Below are 26758 nucleotides of genomic sequence, written 5' to 3'. Positions count from 1 at the left end.
CAAAGAAAATTACATTACTTCCCAGGCAACTGCAAAACACAACCAGATCTTGTGCCTTGAAGTAACAGATTCTGCCCTTTTCTATGGAAGCCTACATATAATCTCCCATTTCTTTGGACTGCTCCCTCAGCAAAAAGATTGCAACTTCCTTGTTGAGTGGGTGGAACAAGAGAGGCAACCTCAGATTACCGAATGTGGAAAAATTTTTACCTTCCGTTTTCTGTTCTCCTCCACCAGACAATTATTTGTGCTCTCTTTATTAAGCCAATTTGTTTAGTCTGAGTGCTCGGAAAGGAAGATGTCTGTTTTATGTATGGTTTTAATTAATAATGGCTACAGGCAGCAGGGAGTCAAAAGCGATTGTTTGTAATGTACCGAACGGAGATCCGCCTCTGTTAGTCAGCATTTACAGAAGGATATTGAAATCAAAAGGCCAGTTAGGAATAAAGGAAAAATGCTTTGACAAATTTTGGATGATGCATGTATGCTGTAGAATAGATGAGACAGAGTAGCTTAAGAAGACCATAACTTATACAAATATTCAATATCTAGGCACAGATCAATGCATGGAGATGGGAGTAGAATCACTGCAGCAAGCTCTGCCCCTGATTGGACAACAGGTCATTCATATGTTAAGAGTACCTGAGTACACTGTGTACTCAGATACTATCACTGTATCACTATCACTGTCTGTACCTGTTGGGTATAGTTATACACACATTCCATTCAGTGCAAGTACAGTTTGTGTACATTGTACTCATAATTGTTGATCTGTAAAAAGAACCAACGTGCAGGATTTTTTTTCTGTCATCCTAATTGGCCATGAATGGCAGTTTTTTCACCCACTCTGGACTGGTGAGGGAGGGAGGTTATATTCAGTAGGTTTCATGTGCTACAGTTGGTCACTTGTGTTTAATAAAGTCACCCAAGTTAAACTCAAGTGCAGTTTGGTGTCTTCATTGGGGAGTGCGAGGGTAAATAGAATGCCAGATGCAGGGGAGTTGCAACGAGATGCAAGTACCTTGTGGTCTTCTGTGCTCCCTGAGGCATCTGGTGGGACACTATGAGATACAGGGAGTTGGACTAGATGGGCCCTGGGACTGATCCAGCAGGGATCTTCATATGTTCTTATGTTCTTATTTACACAGAAATGTGTATCCCAAGATACATAGTTGTACCTAAATACAGTAAAACTTTGATTTAATGGGCTAATGGGGGAATGGGATGTCCAATAAAGTCCACTAAACTCTCTACTTCATTTGTCCCACTCAGCACTGCCCTTGGTGCTGCATCTCTGCTCTCCGCCAGGAGGAAGTGAAGGTACTTCCTAAAAGGACAAAGAAGAGGAAAAATGTCTTCCCTAGCCTAGAACACCTTCATGAAGGAGTGAAGCAGTGTGGAAGGAGCAGCAACACTGAGAGAGCCCTGTAAATTAGGCAACTGCGGAAGTGGGCTCTGAGTGGGCTGGAGCAGGTGGGATCTCTACAGCAGTAGCATCACTAGGAGGTGTGGACCACACCAGGTGACACACTCGGGGGGGGGTGACACCACTACTGTGAAATCTTGGTATTTTTGAATAATACTACCATGTTATGTATCATTCAGTGTGGAATTTCATGCAAAATGCAATGCAACAAACCCCATTTAGATATCTTTAGTCTATCTATCTATATCTACTATCTATATCTACTCTGTCTCTTCCATGTTGCTCTCACCATCTGGATCAGTAAGGTTTTTTAAGGTACCACTGATGCAGTGTGGGTCACACTGATGGCACAAGATGTACCAAAGTTTGCTTCCTGATCTGAGACTGAGACTGATGTGAATTGCCATCTCTGGTGTCTTACACTAAAGCATTATGGGAAATTTAATTTGTATTTCAAAATGAAGTGGGGAAAGAACACCAACAAGAATTTTGTTTCATAACTTATGGGCAATAAGTCATTCCCATGTCTACATATGATTAGTGTTACTACTACTGCTGCCAATGTCATCACATTGTTTATTCAGTAGCAATGAAGTGCTAAGCTTAATAATGAAAGAAAAAAAATAATGTTAGAAAGGCTTGCCTTTGTATGTACTAACAGTGCACACATAAGTCTGTTTATTCATTTCTGAAGTTTCTTGAAAAATTGCCAAGGGACTAGTAAGTAGGCAGGCATACATCCTTCTAATGATTCTTCCAGTTTGTTTGATCATGGGATTGTCTTGTAGGTGCTTTCCTGGTAGTCGAACTAGCATTGTTTGAAAGAGCTCTGTGGATTTCTTTGTACATAATGTTTTCCCATCTGGAGATATTTCTGCACAGGAAAAAAAAAGTATGCGCTGTCAGGTGTATACTTGATGCTGATGCGCACTGATTTTCTAATTCAGTACCTGTAGAATGATATGTGCCCACTTCCTTTCACAAGTAACAGAGTACACATTTGTACAATAAATGATTTTCAGACATCGTGATTTTCAACTAAATATGATTTAAAAATTCTTAGCATTCAAATTTCTTTTCCTGGAGTATGGAGGTCAATGTTGCCTATTTTTTTTTCCTCCAAATTGGAATTGATGCACTAGGAGTTCTCTACTGTCTCCTATTTTTATTTTTTGAATTTTAAGTATAGTATGTTTTTGTTCTTTTACATCTGCCTTTCCCTCCCAACATTACTGAGACATGTGTGGATTGTTAAAGCACTGGGGTGGGAGTGGGGAAACAATTTCAGAGCCCAATTGCTCACTTCACTGGCACAGCAGTTGCCGTGCTGGCGGAAGGTGAGAAATGTGATATCTGATACACAGATATCAGGCATGCTGTGATATCTGGAGAGTAGGCAGTACCAGCGGCCTGGGCTTCTCTGTCAGTGCTTCACCCAGAGCCCTGACTGCCAGTGCAGATAGGTCAGGCACTGAGCAGTGCAGGTGCATGGAGAGAATGGTGGGGAGGGGGTGTTTCTGGGAAGGGGAGGGCAGATCTGGCCCAGGAGTGGGAAGGAATTGGCAAAGACCTTCATCATAACCTAATCCCCTTCATGAGCCAGGAAGTCTTACATGGGGCAATTCTGCCAGTTTTATACCTGGATCTGAGTAGCCCCATGGGACTGACTGGGGTGTTACTCAGGGTAAGGGAGAAAATATCCCTGTACCCTGAGCAGACTGTCAGCTGGATCCAAAGTTGTGTTGGATGCAGCAGAGGCCATATGGCTCCACTGCACAGTTTAGGATTGAGCTGCCTGTCTGTTAATGTAATTGTATATATGGCTCAAAAGAAGAGTCTCTTTCTTGCTTTGCAGGCAAGAGAAGGAGCACACATGCATATTGGTAAAATCAAGCAAAACAAATGTGACACAGTCATATGTACATCAAGACAGTGAATGTCTAATCAATGTGGTTGTGCACATGTGAGGACCTATGCAAATGAAGTGAAGTGAAAGTTGTATAAACTGCATGTGCCTGCTTCAGTTTTTCAATTCACTGGAGAAATATGCCTAATTAAACCAGAGGTGAATGTAGGGAACAGTCAATCCCAATTTTTTTTGGAGAAGAAAGCCCGTTAGCGCTGTGCGTGCTAACAGCCATTGCCCCGCCCCACCTTGTGCAGGAAGGCTGAGGGGGCAGGCTCCCATTGGCCTGCGCCATTTGGCGCGGTGGAGGCTCAGCTCGTGTGGGCAATTCTCATCTGCATGAGCTCAGTCCTGGGAGCAGCAGCAACCCCACCCGCCCTCCCTTTGCACAGTCTGAGATTAGCTGGTCGCTCTTGCAGGACCGGGTAGGAATTTTTTGCTGGCACCTTGATTGGCCGTAGGTGTCAGTTTTTTCGCCTACCCCAGACTGCTGTCTTAGGAGGTGTGGTTCTGATAGGTTCTAATTAATTTAGTCACTTGGCATGATGCATGCAGGACAGGGTAGGTAGGTCAACTCGGTGTCCATCCAGGGCAGCAAGGTCAAGGGGGGCGAGCCAGAACTGCCCATATGATGCCTAGCCGGCTTGAAGAGGTAGGCTGGCAAACCCCCCTGACTGGTCTGGCTACACCTGCATGGTTTGCCCGGTGAGCCAGCTGGCCAGCTCCCCTGTCCCCTTTGGGGGTGACGTAGACAGGCTGTACCCAGTCGGTGGCAGCGCAAGTCAGTTGGTTCCCCTTTGAGCCCCAGGGGAGGTAGACGGCTAGGTCCATTTCCCCCAATTTTAGTCCCCCGCACGCCAGGGGTCTAGCCCCCTGGACCCATCTAGCCCTGCTGCTGTTTTGTGTTGTTGTTGTTAATAAAGTGGCCCTAGTTCAACCCTCAGCCTGGTGTCTTATTTGGGGGGTCAGGGGTAAAGGCCTAGAAAACGGCAAAAATCTGCTCACCGCTTTTATCAGTGTATGCAGGCTGATGTGATGTGAGAACCAGATGTAAGTTTTGCATGACAGCTTAAAAATGGGGTCTTCCACTGTTTGAGTCTCATCTCTGCCATGAACTCATTCAATGGCTTTAGACAAACACACTTCATGTCAGTCCCAGCTGCAGTTTGGAGATAACATTGAATTTACAGTGTTGTAAGGAGTAGATCAAGACAATATATACGCAGTGCTTTGCACACTCCAAAACACTATACAAATTGATGATGATGATGATGATGATGAAAAAGAGGCTGCAATCAATCCCAGCACACTTATCTAGGAGTAAGTCCAGCTGCAAAAGGTAGGAATTTCTTCTGAGTAAACAAGAACTGTATAGCATCAATTTGCCTGAGATATCAAAACCATTTTACTTCTTGCTTTGATTCTTCCCTAAGAAGAAGGTATTGTTTTCATGCAGAAAGAATAAACAAATGGTGCAGGAATTCAGTATTGCATTATTCCTCAATCAATTTTGTTCACGTGACAGATAGCATCCCAGAGACACAATTGGTAAAAAGAGACATTACTCCAAATGTTGACATCATGACTTCCTCTTGTATATGTGACTGTGAGTGGGAGAAAGTGAGGCTCTCTTCTCACCCTGCAGCGAGCACAAACACAACGTTATCATTAATGGGAACTCTCACATCCAAAAGAGACGATTGTACCATGTATCTGTAGAGAGGAAAACTGCAAAGCATTTAAAAAAACAATAAGCTAGGAAAAGTTTTCAATTATGAAGTTAAAACAACGTATTCAGTATTACTTCATACAGTATTGGGAACATTTATCCTATGAGATCTTTGAATACTCATATGTATCCATCTGGCAGACTTTGACTTTTCCTGTATTACCAGTACCCTCCCCGCTGTCGCAATTGAAAATCTACCAGTGTGCTGCGCCACTGAGAGGTACGTCTCTCACATGGGAAATTATTAACGGAGTCAATAATGTATGCAGTGTTTCTGTTGAAACAGTGTTCCTAAAATGAAATGACCTCTGTTTTTCAGGTACCTTTCCTCAGCAGAATGACTGTAGAAATTGCATAAACGTTAGCAAATCCTTATACATGCTGGCAACTCACTTGTGGTTACCTGGCATTCTCCCAGATATGTTCTTACACATCATTTGAGAGCTGCATGATTCAAGTGGTCTTGGCAGAGCTCGCCCAAGACCTCCCGGCACCTAAGTCAGCATGCCAAATGCTGCCCCCCTTATTTGGTGATGTGCCAGGCTCTGCTCCTCTCACTCCCTTGTTTGGAAAGCTCTCACAGAATGCTCTAGTCCACCATAATCTTTTATGAATATTCTCTTACCCTTAACCTTCCTCTGCTCTGCTCCCGCCTCAATGCAGGGAGTGGGAGAAGGAGGAAGAACCAGTGGAGATGAGTGGGCAGCTAGAGGTGGTTCCCACCACCAAGCTGCTGCCTGAGGCAACTGCTTCAGTTGACCATATGGATGGACCGACCCTGGTTATTGTATAATAGTTATGGACAATAGCACCTGATCCTCACAGATGTGCAATTCTTCTTGAATACCATGCAGGCTGGCAGCCCAATCCTACCCAACTCCACCCCTGGCCAATGCAGCTGTGCCAATGGGGCACACACTGTACCCCATGGGAGGGGGAGCTTCAGGCTCTAGAGGTCTACTCTGGGTATGGGAACATTTGTTTCCTTGCCTGAGGGAAAGCTCTACCACCTGCATGAGTCAATTTGAATCTGCGCCAGCTACTTTGTTCTGTGTTCCACTCTTGTAAACCCCTCCAAGCACCAATCCTGGTTTGGATTGGGCCAAACGTCTGTAGAAATTGCCATTAAAACTCAGTCTATGCATCTCAATTTTCACTTGCAAACAAATTAACCATTCAAGATACATACACCACATATATCCAGGTTAATTGAGCAAGTAAGAGCCATATCCGGATGAAATTACGTGCTCAAAAACACCAGGCTTCCATTTCTACACCACTGACCACTTGTATATCCCATGTTGGTAACTACTGTTGTGGATATCACTCATTTCTGTCATGACATTTTAAAGGGTTAAAGGAAACTCTATTACTGCAGAATCCGTAAGTGGATACTGTTTGCCGAAGTTAGTTGCCCTTGAGGCTTGTCTCTCAGCAATGATGTCTTCCTTTTTTTTCTTTCTTCTGACGGATTCTTATAAGCTTGTATGCATATAGCGGACTTGACCTTTTTCTGTAGGGAATTACTTAAATGCTAGTATGCACTTCTTATGTGTCCTTCCTATGGGGAATATAACAAGCAAGCAAAAAGAACAAAGATCAAACTCTGGCAGAAGAAAATTCCCCAAGGAAGAAACAAAATAGAGTTCTGCATGGAGGACTGTCAGCCAAATGACAAGCTAGGACATCACAGGCAGGGGAAAATTCCTTAGGTGGATTGGTGTTCTGCACGTAGGAGGCAAGTAAGGACTTCTACCCCAAATAACTACCATTTAACCTTTCCAGATAATGTTCAGGATGATGGGGTGGTGAAATATGGGGCCTGAATGGTGTAAAATTCTATGCAACACAGGAGAGCTAAAGATGTTCCTTTGGTAGTTTATTCAACCACATGCCTTCCCGAAAGTCAGATACATATTCTGGTGTTGAAGTGAATTTCCACAACCTCCCTGGCTGTATCTGGCTTTTAAGGAATCAGAACAGGGAAGACTCCAACTGGGTCCTGGGAATTGTACTGAGCTAGTGGAGAACAACAACTCAATACAAGCAAGGAAGGATCCAGCTTCCATGAGTGGGAGTGGACAGTTCTGAAGCAGTCAGTGGTGAACCTTCCATTCAGTTCATGGGGCCAGTGGCCTCACTAGGGTACACGTCACCCGGTGCAGGATGCCAGCGCATCACCCCCATGCAGTGGGTGGGGCAACACCCCAGGTGGTGGGCGCGGTGATGTACCATCACTCCTCCCCCACTGGTTTTTTGACTGTACCTTTTGATAGAACAAAGATAGAACACTTTCGGCATGAAATTACGCATTGATTGATATATAACACGATGGTATTATTCCTCCAAACTGTGATTTTATTGATTTTGGTCACTAGTGGTGTCACACACACCCCCACAGTGTCAACTTACTAACACCTTATTGCAGCAGTTCTCAAACTTTTAGCACTGGGACCCACTTTTTAGAATGACAATCTGTTCAAGACCCACCAGAAGTGATGTCATGGTGGAAGTGACATCATCAGGCAAATTAAAATAAATAAGTAAATAATTAAAGTAAAACAAATAATTAAATAAGTAGAAGCCACCCTGTTCCACCAAGTGAATTTCCTCTGTAGCCTGCCTGCAATAACATTCCCCCTCCAAAATCAGTAAGGTCTTCAGCCCTACCTAGTGCCCAGTTCAATTTAAGAACTTCTGTTTAAACCAGATCACTGTCAGGATCCACTTGGCTTTGCAAGTCTCAAAAAAGTTCACCTTATCAGTTGAAGCCCCTCTGTTTTGATCCTTGGGGGGGGGCTGCCTTCTGGAGCATTTGTTGAGCTCCAGTCCATCAGATCAGGACCATTCTGGTGGCTTAACAATCCCCTTTTCCTGGTCTGACCACCAGCCAAGTCATGTTTGGTTACTCGCAAGTAAACATGACCGTGAGGCTTAGTTTCATTTTCCATAGGCTCAATACATTCATCTACTTGGAGGGAGGGACTTCCTTCTCAGGTGTTTTTGGGGGCTGCATTGATTGGAGCAGGACCATTCTGATGTAGTTGGATTCCTCTCAGCCTGCCCTTTCCAACGGACTAAGGCAAGTTTGCCTACTCACGAGTAAACATACGATACGGCTGTTTCACTTTCCATAGGGCTCCATGCATTTTTTGTTCTCTGGATTTTTGGCCATAACTTTTAATAGAAAGGAGATATTTCACTCTGGTTTTTTGCATTGCATTCTGCTGGACATTCCACATCCAGCAGTATATAGCATGATGGTATTACTCCTAACCAGTGCAATTTTAGCATGTCACCCCCCAGTGCACGTCACACCCCCCGTGTGCATCACCCAGTGCAGCCCGCACCCCCTTAGCGATGCCACTGCATGGGGCAAATGCCCCAGGCGTGGAGCCTTGCATGCTTTTAGGACCCTGCAGAAGCCTTTCTGAGGGTCCCATCAGGGTCAGAAACTGTGCTTCCAGTTTTCCAGAAACAAGCAACACTCCACAGAAAAAGGAATAGAACACGTATGACATGTTAACCTAATTTAAAAGCTCATCAGCCCCACCCACTGCTCTTTCTAAGGTAGGATGGGTGAGACAAAGACAAAGGGAAAGGCTTCATTAAATTGATTTGCAATCTCTCTCTCTCTCTCTCTCTCTCTCTCTCTCTCTCTCTCTCTCTCTCTCTCTCTCTCTTGGAACTGCACAGGGATTTCCTTGCAGGGCACCAAGCAGGTTTTCTCCTGCCATTTTTAAAATTTAGGGACAATATTTTAAAAACAACATTGTAGGCTTTATGGGACTTACATAGTATTTAGCACAGCATTTTGGATCAAGCTACATCTGTTTGGATGTAGCCAGATCCAAAAAGTAGCTTCTGGAAACTGACAAGCAGCTGCAGGAAAAGCATTTCCGAGGTGGCTGTAGATAAAGAGTGTCTCACTACACCATTGTTATTTGCTTACCTCAGTTGCATGAGAACACCTAAAGCATAAAGCATAAAGCAGGGCTTTTCAAACTGGGGTGTCACGATGCTCCAGCCTGCGAGCCCCGGCCCCTGCCCCCTTAAGGGGCGGGGACAGCCTGGAGGCAAGGAGGAGGCAGCGGCGTGATCCTCAGGATCGCGCCGCTCAGAGGGGCTGCAGGGGCTTGGGTGCACGTACCCAAGCCCCTGCAGCCTCCCGGGGGTGTGGGGAGCCCGGTGCGACCTGCAGCAGTGAAAGTAGATGTAGAGTGATCGCGCTCTGCTTCCAGCGGAGTCAGGGCGCAATTGCTCCGCATCTACTTTCACTGCTGTGGGGAGCCCTGCTGCAGGTCACGCCGGGCTCTCCGCATGCCCGACAGGCTGCAGGGGCTTGGGTACGTGTACCCAAGCCCCTGCAGCTCCCTGAGCAGCACGATCCTGGGGCTCGCGCAGCTGCCTTCCCCCACCCCTGCAGCCTCCCCCCTCCCGCCCATGCAAGAACTTAGTGGTTCTCAAACTCTCCCAGAGAGTTTGAGAACCACTTTCATAAACCTTTGCATACTGCCAAGTAATAATATCTGAAAATTAGCTATTCATACCTGACTATTACTGTCATACTGCTGAATCACACAACGCTTCAGCCGACGGAAGGGTTGAAGCAATGCTCTGAGGCCGAGGAGTGTGCATGTACTTCACAGAGGATGGGAATTTGAACAGAATCAGGTCCATTTGGTACAATTTCAATTCATTATGGAACAAGCATATACAGGACATGAACAAACTGAACAGCACATGGGCCATTTGGTCTATTTAGGCTGTTCAGGTCTATTTGTGTTGAGGAAGTGGCAGCTTACCCTGTGGTGGCAGAGCTGTAGGCTTTTGTTTCCCTTTACACTGTTGCAAAGTGTAAAAGGCACACCAGTGCTCCTCGAGATGGCTTGCTGCCTCATGGCACCTGCCATGTTTTTTTCCACCCACAATGCAGGTGAGGGCACCAGGATGCAGATTGTGTCTGTTGTCTTGTGTGCTCCCTGGGACATTTGGTGGGCCATTGTGAGATATAGGAAGCTGGACTAGATGGGCCTTTGCCCTGATCCAGCAGGGCTCTTCTTATGTTCTTATGTTACACTGGTCCAGGGCATTGTGGCAAAAAAACCCATGGCATTTGCCAGGTCTTAGAAGCTAGGAGTTGCTCCGCTAAGTTCTTTTTAATAGTAAAAACAATTGAAAGGAGAAAAGCCTGTTGCTCTGCCTCACTACAAGGTAAGCCCCTGGCTCAAGAAATGAATGGGATTTGTTAGAAACGGAACAGAAATTTGAAAAAACAAAGGCGGAGCAAATGAGGTCTTAACAAAAAAAGAATGGCACACTGAACAGGAAAAGATACTGAAACGTTGCATATTCCTAACTAGGATCAGAAAGCTATTGTACACAAATCAACTAACACTTTAGCTTATTAGTTGGTGGGACCAACAGGGGAAATGTGTGTGTTGGTGTTAAGGGCACACTCGTTTTAATTTTCTGATCCATGTCTTACTATAATAGGGAATAAAAAAGACAATATTGAAGATAGTCTTTCTGTCTCAGAATGGGTTGGATGGAGACAAAGATGCTCTTTGAAATGCAGAAGGGGTTCTCCACTCATGGAAGAACTCTTTGGCATTTTTTACTTCATTGTTGCACGGAAAAAATGAAATGAACAGTCCAGTCCTATCCCCCCACCCCCACTGATTCAATCACACCAAAACAGCTTGTGCTGCATCCTATGGGGAGCAGTCCTGGAGGTCTCCTCTTGGTAAGCCTCTGAGATGCAGAGGGATCTATTAGTGAAATCACAAGTGCAGGTCCTCATGAACTCATGCCACAAGTTCCAGGAAGGAAGGAGGTTTAGATTCAGTGGATGCTGCTTCTACCAAATCCACCCCCTTCGTAGATCCAATCCACCCTCCTCTCCTCCCTTGTTGCCACCCTATTCCACCCTACCCCACCCCTGTTCCACCTCCCCCACCAACCTATCTTCATTGCTGATTGCTCCCTGTTTCACAGTCGCATGTGGAAACTTCCATGAATGGAGGACCCCCCACTCTGGCCTAGCTGCTGACATTCTGGAAGCAGGAAGTATTGCATGTTTTCAGAAGGCCATTTGCAACAGCCATTGAACATGACCTGCCACTGGAACACTTGTTTTGACAGCAGTGCCCAACAATAGAATTGGACCACTAATCAGTATTGTCTGTGGCTTCATTGAGCTTGCTGGAGGAACATCCCTTCTGTTGGCATCCTCACACTTGCACAAGTAGATAGAATTGGGCTGTAAGCATATTAAATAAAAGGTTTTCCCATTTCTTCCAAAATCTCCAAAAAGTGTCTACATTGACATTTTGGTAACCAGCACGTTTATTAAAATTTTAAGAAAGCAATTCATTGGTGAGAAAACCAAAGTCTAAGCAACACAATATTAAGTAATTGGTCATGAATGTTGTCATGAATTTGATTCCTGAAATTTTAGTCTCTGTTTATACTCTCTTCCAGTATATGCCCAACTTAGGCCCAAATGCTAACCCCAGCATCAACATATCTGAGCCAATGGGGCATGTATTGCATCCTGCAGTTGGGTGGCAGTCATGGAGGCCTCTTCAAGATAAGGGCATATTTGTTCGCTTACCTTGGAGCTGCACTACCCTTACCAGGTGCTAGAAAGTTGGTTAGGATTGCGCCCTTACAGTGCAATCCTATCTTGCACCAGAACAGGCAGGCCAGGAGGCCTGCAATGTATCCAGGCCTGCGAAGAGAGGGTCCTGACTGCCCCTTCCCCTTCCCCTCAGTCTCCTTGGACTTGTGCCACCTCCTGAGGTGGCACAAGTCTGAGGAGAGCGGAGTGACTTGAAGCCTAACTGCGCTGCTTGGGTATGGTGGCTAGGATCTGGCATAATAGCCGGATCTTAGTCCCGCCTCCTGCTCCCTGCCCGCCTGCACCTGGGGCCGCCCCCCGGCCACCCTCCCCCTGCCCTGGAATGCCTCCCTCCCACCTGCTGCTTGCCCTCCCCAGACTCCTGTGTTGGCCGAGTTCATCCAACGCAACTTACCTGGGGAAAGCTGCTGCGGAGGCTGGATGCTCCACTGCACCTTCATGCGCTGGTGCAGCTTCCTCATGAGGAGGCGCAAACGTGCTTTAAGGCACATTTGCAACCCTCCTGGGCCGGCGCACACACAGGGGCCTCCTCAAAGTAGGGGAATGTTTGTTTCCTTACCTAGGAGCTACATTGCCCTTATGTTGCTGCTGGAAAGTGGGTTAGGGTTGCTCCCATAGTGTGTTAAGCTTCCCCGCATTGAAAACTGCATGAAAAAACCTGAACTGAATATTCCTTCCCTCTCTTCGTTGAAGGGGAAGAATTGTGAAGTCAAGTGTTGATGTGTGTGAACTACTGCCTAGAGCAGCCATTTTCAACCACTGTGCCATGGCACAATGGTGTGCCACGAGTGGTCCACAGGTGTGCCACAGGAATTTGGGGGGAGGTAATTTATTAATAGGGCTAATGGGAGATGTGAGTCCACACTCACATGGTGAGTCCCCACTCAAGGCATGGTGTGCCTTGTCAAGTGTCAAAAACCTGGTGGTGTGCCTTGACCATTTTAGTGCCTTGTCAGTGTGCCGTGAGATGAAAAAGGTTGAAAATCACTGGTCTAGAATGCTTGCATTACAAGTTATATTATGTGCATAATGGATCAGAAGAACACACGTTTGTTCTGCCAGCAAGCTGCTGCAACTACGTGTTGGGAGTAGGCTAACAGGCCTCTAAAGGCATAAAACTGAAGGTCTGGGTATTGAGGCCCGGTTCATGGGTTACATAAAAGTGGTAAAGAAGCACACGTGACCTATATATTTTTTTCTTTGACACTTCAACTGTAAGATATGAAGTGAGACTTGAGTATTTCACCAGGATGAAAACCTGGACCATTCCAGGTAATGAGGGAGTAAGATGCACAAGTCTTGCTTCATATATTATAACAAAAGGGCAAGTTAGCATTCCTTTTTGGTCTGCTTCCGTTTTCCAAACAAATCAGGTCTCCTATTCTGTGTCTCCCCAATACTGTACATGGAATCGTGCCTACTGAACAACTCTTGGGGCCAGAAAACCAAAACTACATATTATTATTATTATTATTATTATTATTATTATTATTATTATTATTATTATTATTATTATTATTAATTTGTACCCCGCCTTTTTGCCCAACGGGCACACAAGGCGGCTAACAAACAATTTAAAAATACAACATGAAAAACAGTTAAAAACAATTTACAATGATTAAAAAGCTAAAAACAAAACAAAACAAACCCCGTGGATTTTCATATAAAAAGCAAGAACGCCAGCCAGCCTGTCAACAATTAAAAGCTTTTTGAAATAAAAAGGTCTTCAGTCCACGCCGAAACATTAGCAACGAGGGAGCAGTTCTCAGTTCTAAGGGGAGGGTATTTCACAGTTCGGGGGCCACCACTGACAAGGCCCTCTTCCTGGCCACCACCCCTCTCACTTCTCTTAGTGGCGGCACAGTCAAAAGGGTCCCCCCAGAAGATCTAAGAGCACGGGCCGGATTGTAGGGAAGGAAGCGGTCCCTCAAATACCCCGGACCCGAGCCGTAAAGGGCTTACATAGTGGGGTCAAGATAAATATTCCAGTGATTCAGGAAGGACATCTTGAACTGCTTCGTCTGCTGAGCACATTGCAGTAAGGAGAGGTTTTGTTTTTGTGCTTTCGTCACATTGCCCCCATGCTCAATAAAGACAAAGGCTTGTATATGAATGAAAGGGCTGCAACTTCACAAAGTATTTGCAAAGTGCAGTCAGGGCAACCTACCCTACCTTGCACTGAAAATCCCTCAGCAGGGCAGGCACTACTCTTAAGGTGTCAGGGTCTCTGTTCACCACTCAGACCACTTACAATGGATACTGATGGGTATTAACCATAGTTCATTCCTCACTCCGTACAATGTTTTGGGCAAGGCAGTACTTGAAGAATTGTGAGCCCCCAGCCAGGTAGTCTTGGTGGCAATGATGCTGAACTGGCCCTCGAGAAGAAATTCCCTCCATCATTTTTCTTCACTGTTTGGCATTAAGGGATGGTTTGAGAGTCCTCACATCAATCCCATTACGTTTTAATTTGGGATATGAAGATTACCTCGTACCAGATAATGATTTTGTTCTACAAACTGGCAAGGGTGCTTGCAAAGCTTTTTTTTTAATGTTTCAAAACTTTTTGCAACCCACCAAAAATTGGCTTATGACCCACTGGTGGGTCCCGACCCACAGTTTGAGAAATACTGCTGTAGTGCATCAACAACGTGAGAGCAAAATTGACTTTAGAATGATAGTCTGCTAATTTTTAAAATCTGTTTGTCATTTCCAGAAAGAAGAAGTGAACCCATTTAAATCCTCCTCACTAGATTATGCTAGTGCAGTTACTGCAGAAATAAAATTAATCCAATTTAATACAATTATTTTCAGAAACAGACTTCCTGCTTGTATCTGATTGTTTTTTTTTTCCCCCTCACTAAAGGAAAATTGAGAAAGCTGAATAGATGTTTAGACTTTTAAAAGTAACTCATGGGGCCCAAAATGATTGCTATAATGTAGCCAAATAGCAAAATACTGTCCTCATTACCTACTGCAGACAGAGTCTCAAATAACCATTATTAATAGTTGTGAAATTGCTCTCAACCATGTTGATGGTTTATAATTTCAATAAGAACGGCTGGCTTCATTGAGGGATAATGTGGGGCATTCTAAATTGCCAATTAGGATGTAAGATTGAATGCAACTTTTTCCTAAAATGAACAATATTTGCATGCGAACAGTATAGCTATAGTACATTTTTGTGTGCAAATAAAACAGATCCTAGCAATATTTTCACTTGGTAGAGAGTACTACCAGCAAACAAGGTGAGCAAGTAAGCCTTCTGATTCCTATGCCATTATTTTTTTGTGGCCTAATAAAGGAGAAAGCCTCACTGCACTGCAGTTATTATCCTGGCTTTGGTCATACTGGCCAGGCAGAATGAACATCTTGCTGTAAGCCAGGGTTAATTATAACATTCTGTTTTGTTTTGAACCTGTAACTACAGGTCTATTGTTAATTCTATTTTTAACGCATTGTTGCCCTGCTCACAGGTGTACACATTTGGTTCCTGTTGTGTACATGCCATGTTGGGTGAAAATGTCTTGAGCACTGGGAGCAGTTGCATTATTTTTACTGGATTTACAGCCCAATCCTAAATTACCCTGAGCAACAGCAGCAGTGCTGAAATGGCTACCGCTGCATCCTATGGGCACTGTGGCAGCTGTCAGAGTCTCCTTGGGGGAAAGGGACATTCATCCCTTTCCCCTGGGTAAGGATGAAGTCCCCGCAATGGGTTTCCTCCAATCTGCAATGGTTATTTTGCAGGTGCAGACAGGAGGAGCTCCATGTTGGCTTTTTCAACTTGACACGAAGCATAGAATCCAGTGAAGCAGGGGTCCACCAGTCGCACCCCCTCCTGCCCCGGTTCTTCCCCTCGCCCTGCCCTGGAACATCTGCCCCCGCCCCGACAAACTTTACTGCAACCGGGAGCTATTCCCTTGGTCTCTTTTTGCATCCTGTTAATGGCAATGTTTTGAAACAAGTTCCCATTGAAACCATATAGCAGCATCCTCAACGATATCTGCAATCTTAACAAAGTTGTGTGGCAGTTGGTAAACAACATTTTGCATATTTCAAATCCTGTCAGATGTTATTTAGGAATAACATACAAACACTCAACTCAAGTAAAGACATGATAACTAAATGTCAGTATATGACTGATATTGGGCAAATATACTGGATCTGTTTTGGTTGTCTTGTATCTCTTTGTATTATTTATCATAAGTCTATCAATACTATCAGTCTATCAATACAGTCAGTGAAGGACTATCGAAATACCGTAGATACTCACATATAAGGGGATCTCACAGATAAGGCGAGGGCGGGTTTTCCGTCCCAAATCATGGAATGTTCCATGACCCTTGAATAAGTTGGTGGGCGGTAAAACTTAATGAAAGGTGTGGTGAGGAAGAGCCGCAGCTTGCTCAGGAGCCTGATTGAAAGCAGGGAAAGAATCTGAGCTTCACCACTGTTTTTGAAGACATTAACAAGGTGTTTATGCAGTACTGTGTGCCATTCCCCCTTCTGTGTAATGGAACAGCCTGGAAGGAGGGAGGAAGCGAGGGGAATTTTTCTGATCTGTAGTTGTACTGTAGTGACTTTGTAGATGGCATGCTTAAGACCCAGCAACATCCTGCCTGCCTGTGTCTCCCTGCAAGAGGGAGTGGTTGGGAGAGGCAAAGCATGGCCAGCCGGAGCTAAGCTCATGTGCGCTGCTCCTCCGAGCTTCTTCTGGCTGCTGCAACACCCCTGAACTGCCCAGAGTAATGCGCAGATAGGACGAGGAGACGGTCTATGCTGGATTTTTGGGGTAAAATTTCTCACCTTATAGGCAAGTGTCTACGACAAATACAAAAAAAGTTTAACATTGAATACCATCCATCATTTCATTTTAAAATAGTTTGTGTTTTTTTTTTCCTTTTCTCAAATGTAAACTAATGTCAAAGTCAGGTTGAATTTTTAAGTAATACTTGAGCCAGCCTCTGGCCCTCTGCCCAAGCTAATTTCTTGACCTTTAAGAAATTTTTTTTTGGGGGGAGAGCTTTCTCATGGGAATTGTCACAATGCAATTAAGCAAGGAAGGCATTTTATATTTTTAGTGAGATAATTAGAGAGATTTTTAGGAGCTATTCATCTCCTCCATTCTATCAATTCCTTTCGGTGCTGTGGCAAACACAAATCCAGAATCCTGATTGCAAGCAAGTTTCTCCTAGAAGGGAAAAAATGGTGAGCACAAAGGATTAATGATCACCTCCCACCTGTTGTTCCTTGCAATAAACTTCACCCCTCCACTTTTCAGCTATTTTGCCCTGATCGAGATTCTGAGGTTCAGGCCAGAAGTGTAGCTGGGGGGGGCAGTAAGTACAGAGGCTCCACAATGTGCTGTATAAGCAGCCCCCCCCCCCCATTGGAACCATTCAGGACAGTGACGACAATGTGCTGTGCATTGCTGTCACTGTCCCAAATGGCTGTGGGGGTTAGGGGGAGAGAGCGCTCATAAGGGTGTGTTGCAGTACCTGTGGTACTTACCATGCTGCCGCCCCTATAGCTTCACTTCGGATTCAGGCCAATCATCAAATACCCAGTTTGGTCCCAAACAAAGCAGAAGAAGCTAACACTGTATCCAAGTCAGGTAAGAGAAACAGTCTATGAGAGAGCCATATACAATAAAGGGGAAAGGGGATGGAGATGACAAGAGAGACAGCTGAATGGGGCGCTAAATAGAAGACAGAAATAACCCTTGAAATAATTCACTAGAAGACAGGTGAGAAGAAGACTCCATAGGTTCTAGAAAAACCCGGATACAAAGAGTGCCAATGCTTACATAGTAAGAGAGATGGTGTGAGGGCACACAAGGCAGAGCCAAGGCAGTCTCTCTTATATGATGCAGGCTTTCATTCCATTCCCAGATTGTCTCATTGTCCTGAAGAACTGGCTTCTTTCTGAAAGCAGCAGCTCTGGAGTAGTATAACAGCGCAATCCTAACTTGCTGTGGAACAGTCAGACCAGCGCAAGTTTGGGGCTGTCTGTGGCTCAACCAGGGGCAAGGGGAAACTTTTCCCCTTACTTTGGGGAGAGTCACAGTAGCCCCAATGAGTCTACTTGGATCTGCACCACCTCAGGAGGAGAATGGAGCAGCCTGGAGCTGCTCCGCGCTGCCCAGGGAACAACTGCCGCTCTGCCTCCCACTCTCTGCCCACCTGCCCCCAGGAACACCCACTGCCCTCCCTCCCCCCACCCTGAAACACCTCCCTCCCGCCTCTTCCCCGTCCTCCCCATACCCCTCCCAGATCTCTGTGTTGGTCGAGCACAGCTGATGCCTACTCACCTGCTGCCATGCTGTGGAGGCTGAGTTGAGTCATGGTGCAGTCCATAACATGAAAATGCTTTCATGACCATGGCATGCAATGTGTTTTATTGGATCCAAATCCACAGCCATTTATTCTGGATCCATTCTGTAGCTTTCTGTGGAAATCCATAGTTCTACTTTGGCTGGAAAAAAAAAAAATCCTTCAGTTTTGATTGCTTTTTTTTTTTTTAATGTAGTAAACAATATGATTACAAATTATCAGAATGGCTATGGCTAAGAATGATACAATTAATGCAACAGCTGGATAAACGATGCCTAATGCAATTGACCAAAGTCCCTTCTACATCAGTTGGATAGAATGAAGTTCATAGAACACTGATCAGAGCTTTCAAGACATATCTAGTTAAAATCTAAACATTCACAGACTTTCTCCCCTAAGTCTCTAAAACACTGGAAAAAAAACAAAAACTTTTATGATGATAACTCAAAAGGATTAAGTACAGTTTACAAATACTAGTCTCATTGTCGTTCTTTATATTAATGAGCCCCCTTTCCCCCTTCCCTTAGCACTACAAAGATGATAATGGGGCTTTTAGGTTAATTGAATAATTAGTTTTTCTTCTCAGAATATGCCTCCCTTCATCTGAAGAGTGCCTATCACCTGTCTGATCCATACCGTGAGAAATCTGAAGGCATATAGCAAAGCAATTTGATGTGACAGAAAAAGCAAGCCAGCCCATCAGTGAATTGCTCTGAGCCTCTTTCAAAATTTCAGTCACAGCTTTAACAAATATTGGAAATTAGCTTTCAGCTTCTCTCATGAGAGAAAGGGAATGCTCGTTCATCATGACTGAACTTCATGAACACACATCCTGGTTCCTCCTATCACATGGACAAAGAGTTTAAGACGTGGTTTTTAAAAAAGCTAAACTGCTATTTAAATCCCATGGTTTGGACAAAACCTTTTCCCTAGCAATTGGGTGGCAAGGTCCTGATGTGATGGGAGGGGTCAGAACATCTGCACCCATGACACACTAACTTATATCATCAAGAAGTATTATCCAAATAAGCTCCATGTCATATTTTGACAAAGAAATCCTTAGGTGAAACACAAATATTTATTTACATCCCTGATCTTCAATGCACAGACACACACACCCCTACCTGGGACCTCTAAAGCTTCCACAGGTTAAAATTGCACAATGATTTAACCTGACACACTGGGCAAGGTTAGTTTGACACAATGCGTGCTGTTTTAGTCACAATATTAGTGGAAGTACATTGGAACATTGGACAAAACGTGCCGCAGAAGACAACAGAAATTACTTTGGGATTTGGGGGATTTGAGCTGTGATAAAAGATCAGTTGAGCAGAGCTTCCTTTGCTTGGAAACATAAGACTGTGGAAGAAGAAACTACTGAAGCACACACACACATATATATGTTTATATAAACAGAATAAAAGCTGAAACCACTCAGCTATGTAGAATGGATACCATCTGAAACTATCTGGTTTTTTGCTACTGTTCTGTAATAGGAAAACAAAAACAAAACAGAAAAGAAAATTTAGAGTGCAAACCCAAGCACATCGAGTAGGAAATGAATCTCAATCCCATAGAAAATATAACATTCCAATCCTGAGCTGCCCAGATTGCAGGATTGCCATGACGCCAAAATGGCAACTGCAGTATCCAACTTGCAACCGGACAGCCCGCAGTGGCTCCTTGGGAGAAGGGGACTTTTGTCCCCTTTCCCCGAGTAAGGGAATTAGCCTCACAATGGGGATACTTGATTCTGTGGTGACTCTTGAGCCAGCGCAGAATCAGAGAGTCCCATGTCAGACTGTGCAGTCCCACATAGGGCTCAGAATCTGATGGAGCCAAGCGCCACCAGTCCCGCCCCCTCCTGCTCAGCTCCCTCCTCCCACCATGCCTCCTCCCCACCCTCCACTCACCTTCCCCCGCCTCTGCCCGCCCTGGAACGCCTCCTCCCTGCCTCCCCCCACACCCTCACTCACCTCTCCACTGCCAGGTGGTCTGGGTGGTGGAATGTGGGCGCTGGTGCTGGCCCTCAGTCCCTCAGTCCGTTTACTCACAAGCAACATTTAGTCACACGTGACCGCTGAGAGGGGGAGGTCAGGCACCTGCCCACTGGTAGCCCGGTGCCGGCCAGCACCGGGCTACCACCAGTGCTCACCCGGCACTAGGACCCACAAATGTGCCTTATAGCACATTTGCGACAGTGTGCACCAGCGGCAAACTGCTGAGCCCAGGATTGGGCTCTAAGGGCGCAATCCTAACTTTGACTTGGGCCAAAGTCCCTTGGGCCAGCCTGGGAGGGTCGCAAGTGTCCCATAAAGCACATTTGTACCTCCTCAAGGGGAAGTCAGGCTGGCACTCCAAGAAGCACCGGCCTGTGGAGGCTGACAGATGCCTCCATGCCAGCTTTCCCTCCGGTGCTTGTGTTGGCCCTGCAGGGCCAACACAAGTGAAAAAGGTAGGTATGGGCAGGGAGGAGGAGGGAGGGAGGCGTTCCTGGGTGGGTGGAGAGAGAGTGATGGGCAGCCCCGGGGGGGGGGGGGTGAGCAGGGAGTGGGAGGCAGGGCTGGGATCCGGCAGTTACTTAGGAGGTGGCGCAAGTCCGAGGAGACCCATAGGTGCCAACAGCCCTTACCCTGGGGTAAGGGGAAAAGTTTCCCCTTGCCTCTGCCTAAGCCGCTGCTGGTCACAACCTGTGCTGGATACAGTGCAAGTCTCCTGGCTTGCCTGTTCCAGCGCAAGTTAGGATTGCACCCTAAATCAGTTAAATAAATACATTCACCTTGGAGGTTAGAGGTGGTCTCTATTCCACCACCCATGGCATTATTATATTCAGTCATGGCAGAATATGCGTAATAGCTTACTAAATCTTTAAAGGCTGTCAGAATTCCATATTTTCAGCAAAAAAGAAAGGGAGTTAATGAATGAGGAAAAATATTACTACACTCTGATCATTGGAGTGGGTGGGGAAAGAACCTTGTCAGTTTGAAAAATGGAGATGAAGGGCAGGTTCCAAAGACTTCCTTTAGGCTAGCTAAAGGCACTTGTGTGCAGTCAATGGACTTGCTTTTCTCACCCCAACTTTCGAACAGCAGGCATCTGCCCCCCTGCTATATCATTAATTGGTTCTGAAACTTCAAAGCTGTATGTAAAATTGGTGCAACCTCTTTGGATCAGGGTCAAAGGCTATCATTGGGAATCTTCAAATGCACAGATATAAGTGGAATTACGGTGCATTCCATGGGTGCATTTTAATATGTCCGAGTCTGAAAAGTGCTGGAATCTCAAGAGATTCACACATTAAGATATAATACATGTGGAAGAAGTTGCATATTTTAACCGCAATGGGCTATATAGTTCAAGCATTTGAACTATATACAGTGGTGCCTCGCATAACGAAATTAATTCGTTCCGCGAATCCTTTCGTTATGCGAATTTTTCGTTTTGCGAAGCACGTTTTCCCATAGGAATGCATTGAAATTTAATTAATGCGTTCCTATGGGCAAGAAAAGTCAGAACAAAGTCAAATTTGGTTTACAAAGTGTTTATTAAGTGCTCTTTAAAGGCATACATACTGTACAGAAGATTTCAAAAATTTCAAGCACAAAACTTCAACTTTTTAAACATGACAGAAAAACATTTAAAAATCAGCAAACATGAGGCAGGACCATCTGACTTGAGGCTCAACACTGAAACTGAACAGAAACAGTCACAAGCAGTCCTTGGACTGTGCAAAACTCTTCAGAAAGTACATTTTTAAGGCATGTAAACAGGGACATCATACAGAAACCAATACAGAAACTTTTTAAAATCACCAAAGGACTCTCTAAGGCTCTAGGGGACACTTGTGCATAAACATTTTAAGGTGACCAAGTCAGGCTGAAGTGTCTCAATCTACAGGACCAGTCTTTTAAGTCAGGAAACTGGAGGCAGACAGAATTGTCTCCACATCACAGCAGCAGTCTTTTACGTTCCCAGAGCTGCGGAGGGTCTCTCTGGGGATGGCACGAACGCTGGTCAACTGGGAGAAGGCGCAGTAAAGTAGGCAGGGACACTGGCAAACGTGGAGAAGGGGCAGTAGAGTAGGCAGGGACACTGGCAAACGTGGAGAAGGCCCAGTAGAGTAGGCAGGGACACTGGCAAACGTGGAGAAGGCCCAGTAGAGTAGGCAGGGACACTGGCAAACGTGGAGAAGGCGCAGTAGAGTAGGCAGGGACACTGGCAAACGTGGAGAAGGCGCAGTAGAGTAGGCAGGGACACTGGCAAACGTGGAGAAGGCCCAGTAGAGTAGGCAGGGACACTGGCAAACGTGGAGAAGGCCCAGTAGAGTAGGCAGGGACACTGGCAAACGTGGAGAAGGCCCAGTAGAGTAGGCAGGGACACTGGCAAACGTGGAGAAGGCCCAGTAGAGTAGGCAGGGACACTGGCAAACGTGGAGAAGGCCCAGTAGAGTAGGCAGGGACACTGGCAAACGTGGAGAAGGCCCAGTAGAGTAGGCAGGGAAACTGGCAAACGTGGAGAAGGCGCAGTAGAGTAGGCAGGGACACTGGCAAACGTGGAGAAGGCCCAGTAGAGTAGGCAGGGACACTGGCAAACGTGGAGAAGGCCCAGTAGAGTAGGCAGGGACACTGGCAAACGTGGAGAAGGCCCAGTAGAGTAGGCAGGGACACTGGCAAACGTGGAGAAGGCGCAGTAGAGTAGGCAGGGACACTGGCAAACGTGGAGAAGGCCCAGTAGAGTAGGCAGGGACACTGGCAAACGTGGAGAAGGCCCAGTAGAGTAGGCAGGGACACTGGCAAACGTGGAGAAGGCCCAGTAGAGTAGGCAGGGACACTGGCAAACGTGGAGAAGGCCCAGTAGAGTAGGCAGGGACACTGGCAAACGTGGAGAAGGCGCAGTAGAGTAGGCAGGGACACTGGCAAACGTGGAGAAGGCCCAGTAGAGTAGGCAGGGACACTGGCAAATGTGGAGAAGGCCCAGTAGAGTAGGCAGGGACACTGGCAAACGTGGAGAAGGCCCAGTAGAGTAGGCAGGGACACTGGCAAACGTGGAGAAGGCCCAGTAGAGTAGGCAGGGACACTGGCAAACGTGGAGAAGGCCCAGTAGAGTAGGCAGGGACACTGGCAAACGTGGAGAAGGCCCAGTAGAGTAGGCAGGGACACTGGCAAACGTGGAGAAGGCGCAGTAGAGTAGGCAGGGACACTGGCAAACGTGGAGAAGGCCCAGTAGAGTAGGCAGGGACACTGGCAAACGTGGAGAAGGCCCAGTAGAGTAGGCAGGGACACTGGCGAACGTGGAGAAGGCGCAGTAGAGTAGGCAGGGACACTGGCAAACGTGGAGAAGGCCCAGTAGAGTAGGCAGGGACACTGGCAAACGTGGAGAAGGCCCAGTAGAGTAGGCAGGGACACTGGCAAACGTGGAGAAGGCGCAGTAGAGTAGGCAGGGACACTGGCAAACGTGGAGAAGGCCCAGTAGAGTAGGCAGGGACACTGGCAAACGTGGAGAAGGCCCAGTAGAGTAGGCAGGGACACTGGCAAACGTGGAGAAGGCCCAGTAGAGTAGGCAGGGACACTGGCAAACGTGGTGAAGGCCCAGTAGAGTAGGCAGGGACACTGGCAAACGTGGAGAAGGCCCAGTAGAGTAGGCAGGGACACTGGCAAACGTGGAGAAGGCCCAGTAGAGTAGGCAGGGACACTGGCAAACGTGGAGAAGGCGCAGTAGAGTAGGCAGGGACACTGGCAAACTGGGAACGGTCTCAGGCTGGCTACCTAGGACAGAAGCAGTTTGCAGTTAGCCAAGGACAACCTGGAGACAGACCCCTCTGTCCCCCAAGTCTCAGCATCACTGCTCTAACTTACCTTAACTTAACAACTTGGACAACTGGGAGAAGGCTTCAAGGCTTGACTTCAAGGCTTCTAGGAGGAGGATGAAGGCAACTGGGCACCACTGGTAGAAGCAGCAGGTTCCTCTTCCACTCTTTGCTTCTTCATGAAGAACCTCTCCATGGTCTGCTGCTTCAGCCACCTTTTCAGCACCCCTCTGAAAGAGGACATGATCCTTGTATCAAACATGTTCGCAAGGTCATGTGCCAGAGCCTCGTCTGGGTGGTGCCGCTGTGCATAAGTCTGCACGTTTTGCCACTGTTGGAAGATGTCCTTCAGTTCCGTGGAGGACAGCTGTTCCTCACTTGTCGCTTCTTCCTCTTCCAAAGAGGCCTGCTCCTGCGTAGCCTCTGCCTGCAGTTTGACCAGCTCCTGGGTGAACAGCTCCCGGTCGTGGTCCTCCACCAGCTCGCAGATGTCCTCCTCTGTGACCTCAAGGCCCATGGTCCTTCCCAAGGAAACAATGTCCTCCACCACTGTTGACTCTGGTGCAGGCGCAGAAGCATCAGAGTCACTTGTTGCCACACACTCTGGCCACAGGTTGTGCCAAGCAGAATTCAGATTTCTCTGGCTGATCCTGTCCCAGGCCATGGTGATCATCTTCACGCAGCTGACAATGTCGAAGTGGTCTCTCCAGAACTCACGCAGGGTGAGGTTGGTGCAATCGGTCACCTCGAAGCAGTGCCTGAAAAGCTCCTTGGTGTAGAGTTTTTTGAAATTGGAGATGACCTGCTGATTCATTGGCTGGAGTAGTGGGGTGGTGTTAGGCAGCAGGAACATGATGTTTATGAAGCGGAAGTCCTCTAACAAGTCTTCCTCAAGGCCTGGAGGATGAGCAGGAGCATTGTCCATCAGAAGCACGGCCTTCAGCGGCAGGTCGTTGTCCAGCAGGTACTGCTTGACAGCAGGGCCAAAAGCCAGATTGACCCAATCCACAAACAGGACGCGTGTGACCCAAGCCTTAGCGTTGGATCGCCACAACACGCTCAGCTGGTCTTTGTTGACCTTGTGCTTCCTGAAGGCCTGTGGGTTCTCGGAGTGGTACACCAGCAGGGGCTTTATCTTCAGGTCCCCGCTGGTGTTGGCACAGAAGAGGAGGGTCAGACGGTCCTTCATGGGCTTGTGGCCAGGCAGCTTGGTCTCCTCTTGAGTGAGGAAGGTCCTTTTGGGCATCCTCTTCCAAAACAGCCCGGTCTCATTGCAGTTGAAGACCTGCTGTGGAAGGTAGCCCTGTGTAGTCACGACCTCCAGGAACTCCGAGGCAAAGTCCTTAGCCACAGGAACATCGGAACTGGCAGCCTCTCCATGCCTGACCACGCTGTGGATTCCAGATCTGGTTTTGAATCTTTCAAACCAGCCTCTGCTTGCCTTGAAGACTTCTGGCTCGGCTGAGGTTCCTGGCTCTTGCTGTACGAGGTCTGTGTGCAAGGCCTTGACCTTCTCACAAATGACAGCCTCAGTCACGGTGTCCCCTGCACGTTGCTTCTCTTCCATCCAGATGAGCAGCAACTTCTCCACCTCCTCCAGAACAGCTGGCCGGTTCTTCACGATCCTGGTGACTCCCTTGGCTGCATCTGTCGCAAGGATCTTCTCCCTCATCTTCAGGATGGTCCCGATGGTGGATGGTTTCCTCCCGTACTCCCTGGCGAGGTCTGTCACTCGCATGCCTCCGTCGTGCTTCTAGATGATCTCCTTCTTCATTTCTAGCGTCATCTTTGTCCTCTTCCCGGCCTCTGCAGGAGCAGCCTTCTTGGGACCCATGTCAGCAGTTGCTACGTTCACAAAAACAAAAGGTAGTGCTTCACATCCGCTTCACGCACACCTTCCCACCCCTGGCCAAACTTGCCCGGGACAAAAAAGTGGCATCACACACACCCCCACCCCCCAATACAGGAGAACAAATGCACATGGTGAAGCTACACTCCCTACCTGGCCAAACCTGCCCGGGACAAAAAAGTGGCATAACACCCACCCACCCCCAACACAGGAGAACAAATGCACATGGTGAAGCTACGCTCCCTACCTTTCCACTGCTTGAGATGTCCCTGTGAAGAAGCTCCTTAAATCCTGGTCTGGAAAAACGGTTGCAAATGAGTTCCACAGATTCCCCAAACTGCTGGAAAAACTCCCCTAACCTCCTCAAAACAGCAGGCCAAAACTGGCCAACTGGCCAGCTGGCCCCCCAAAACATACCTCAAATGCTGGCCACCACTTCCCAAAAGTTATGAAAAGTTCAAAGAAACTTACCTTAACTGCTGGTAGTTGGTTTCCCAAGGAGTTGGTGAACTGCTCAGAACTGCTCAGAACAGTTGACCAAAGACAGGGTTCGCCCACAGCACAGGCCACAGTTGCTCCTGGAAGTCAACCCTGGAACTGCACGTGGAGAAGTGAGCCCAGGCTGCATTGGGGAGGCTTTTTAAACCTCCAGGCACAATGCATCCTGGGTATTAACGGTTGTGCGATTTAAAACAAACCAGGACAGAAAAAAAAAAGGAAAAAATTCGTTTTGCGAAGCATGGGTCATAAAAATTCATTGTGCGAGTTACCAAACTTCGCAAAACGCTTCCGTTATGAGAGTTTTTCGGTGTGCGAGGCATTCGTTATGCGAGGTACCACTGTAGTTCAAATGTTCACTGTGATAAGAGAGGGGGAGGGGCGAGTATTTGATGTCCTTGGTAATACTGATGTACAGCAGCAATAACCCCTTGTAGCTAATGTTCACTAGAAGAGAACAAAATGTCATACAGTCAGCAGAAGATAGTAATGAGTTGTTCTCACCTGACTGTCTTTTTTAACAAAGCTTTTATTGAGTTATGATAACACATAAGAGAAAACAGCTT

This window comes from Tiliqua scincoides, chromosome 3 (assembly GCF_035046505.1).
Source record: "Tiliqua scincoides isolate rTilSci1 chromosome 3, rTilSci1.hap2, whole genome shotgun sequence".
In the NCBI taxonomy this organism is placed as follows: Eukaryota; Metazoa; Chordata; class Lepidosauria; order Squamata; family Scincidae; genus Tiliqua; species Tiliqua scincoides.
This window is presented reverse-complemented; position numbering follows the sequence as displayed.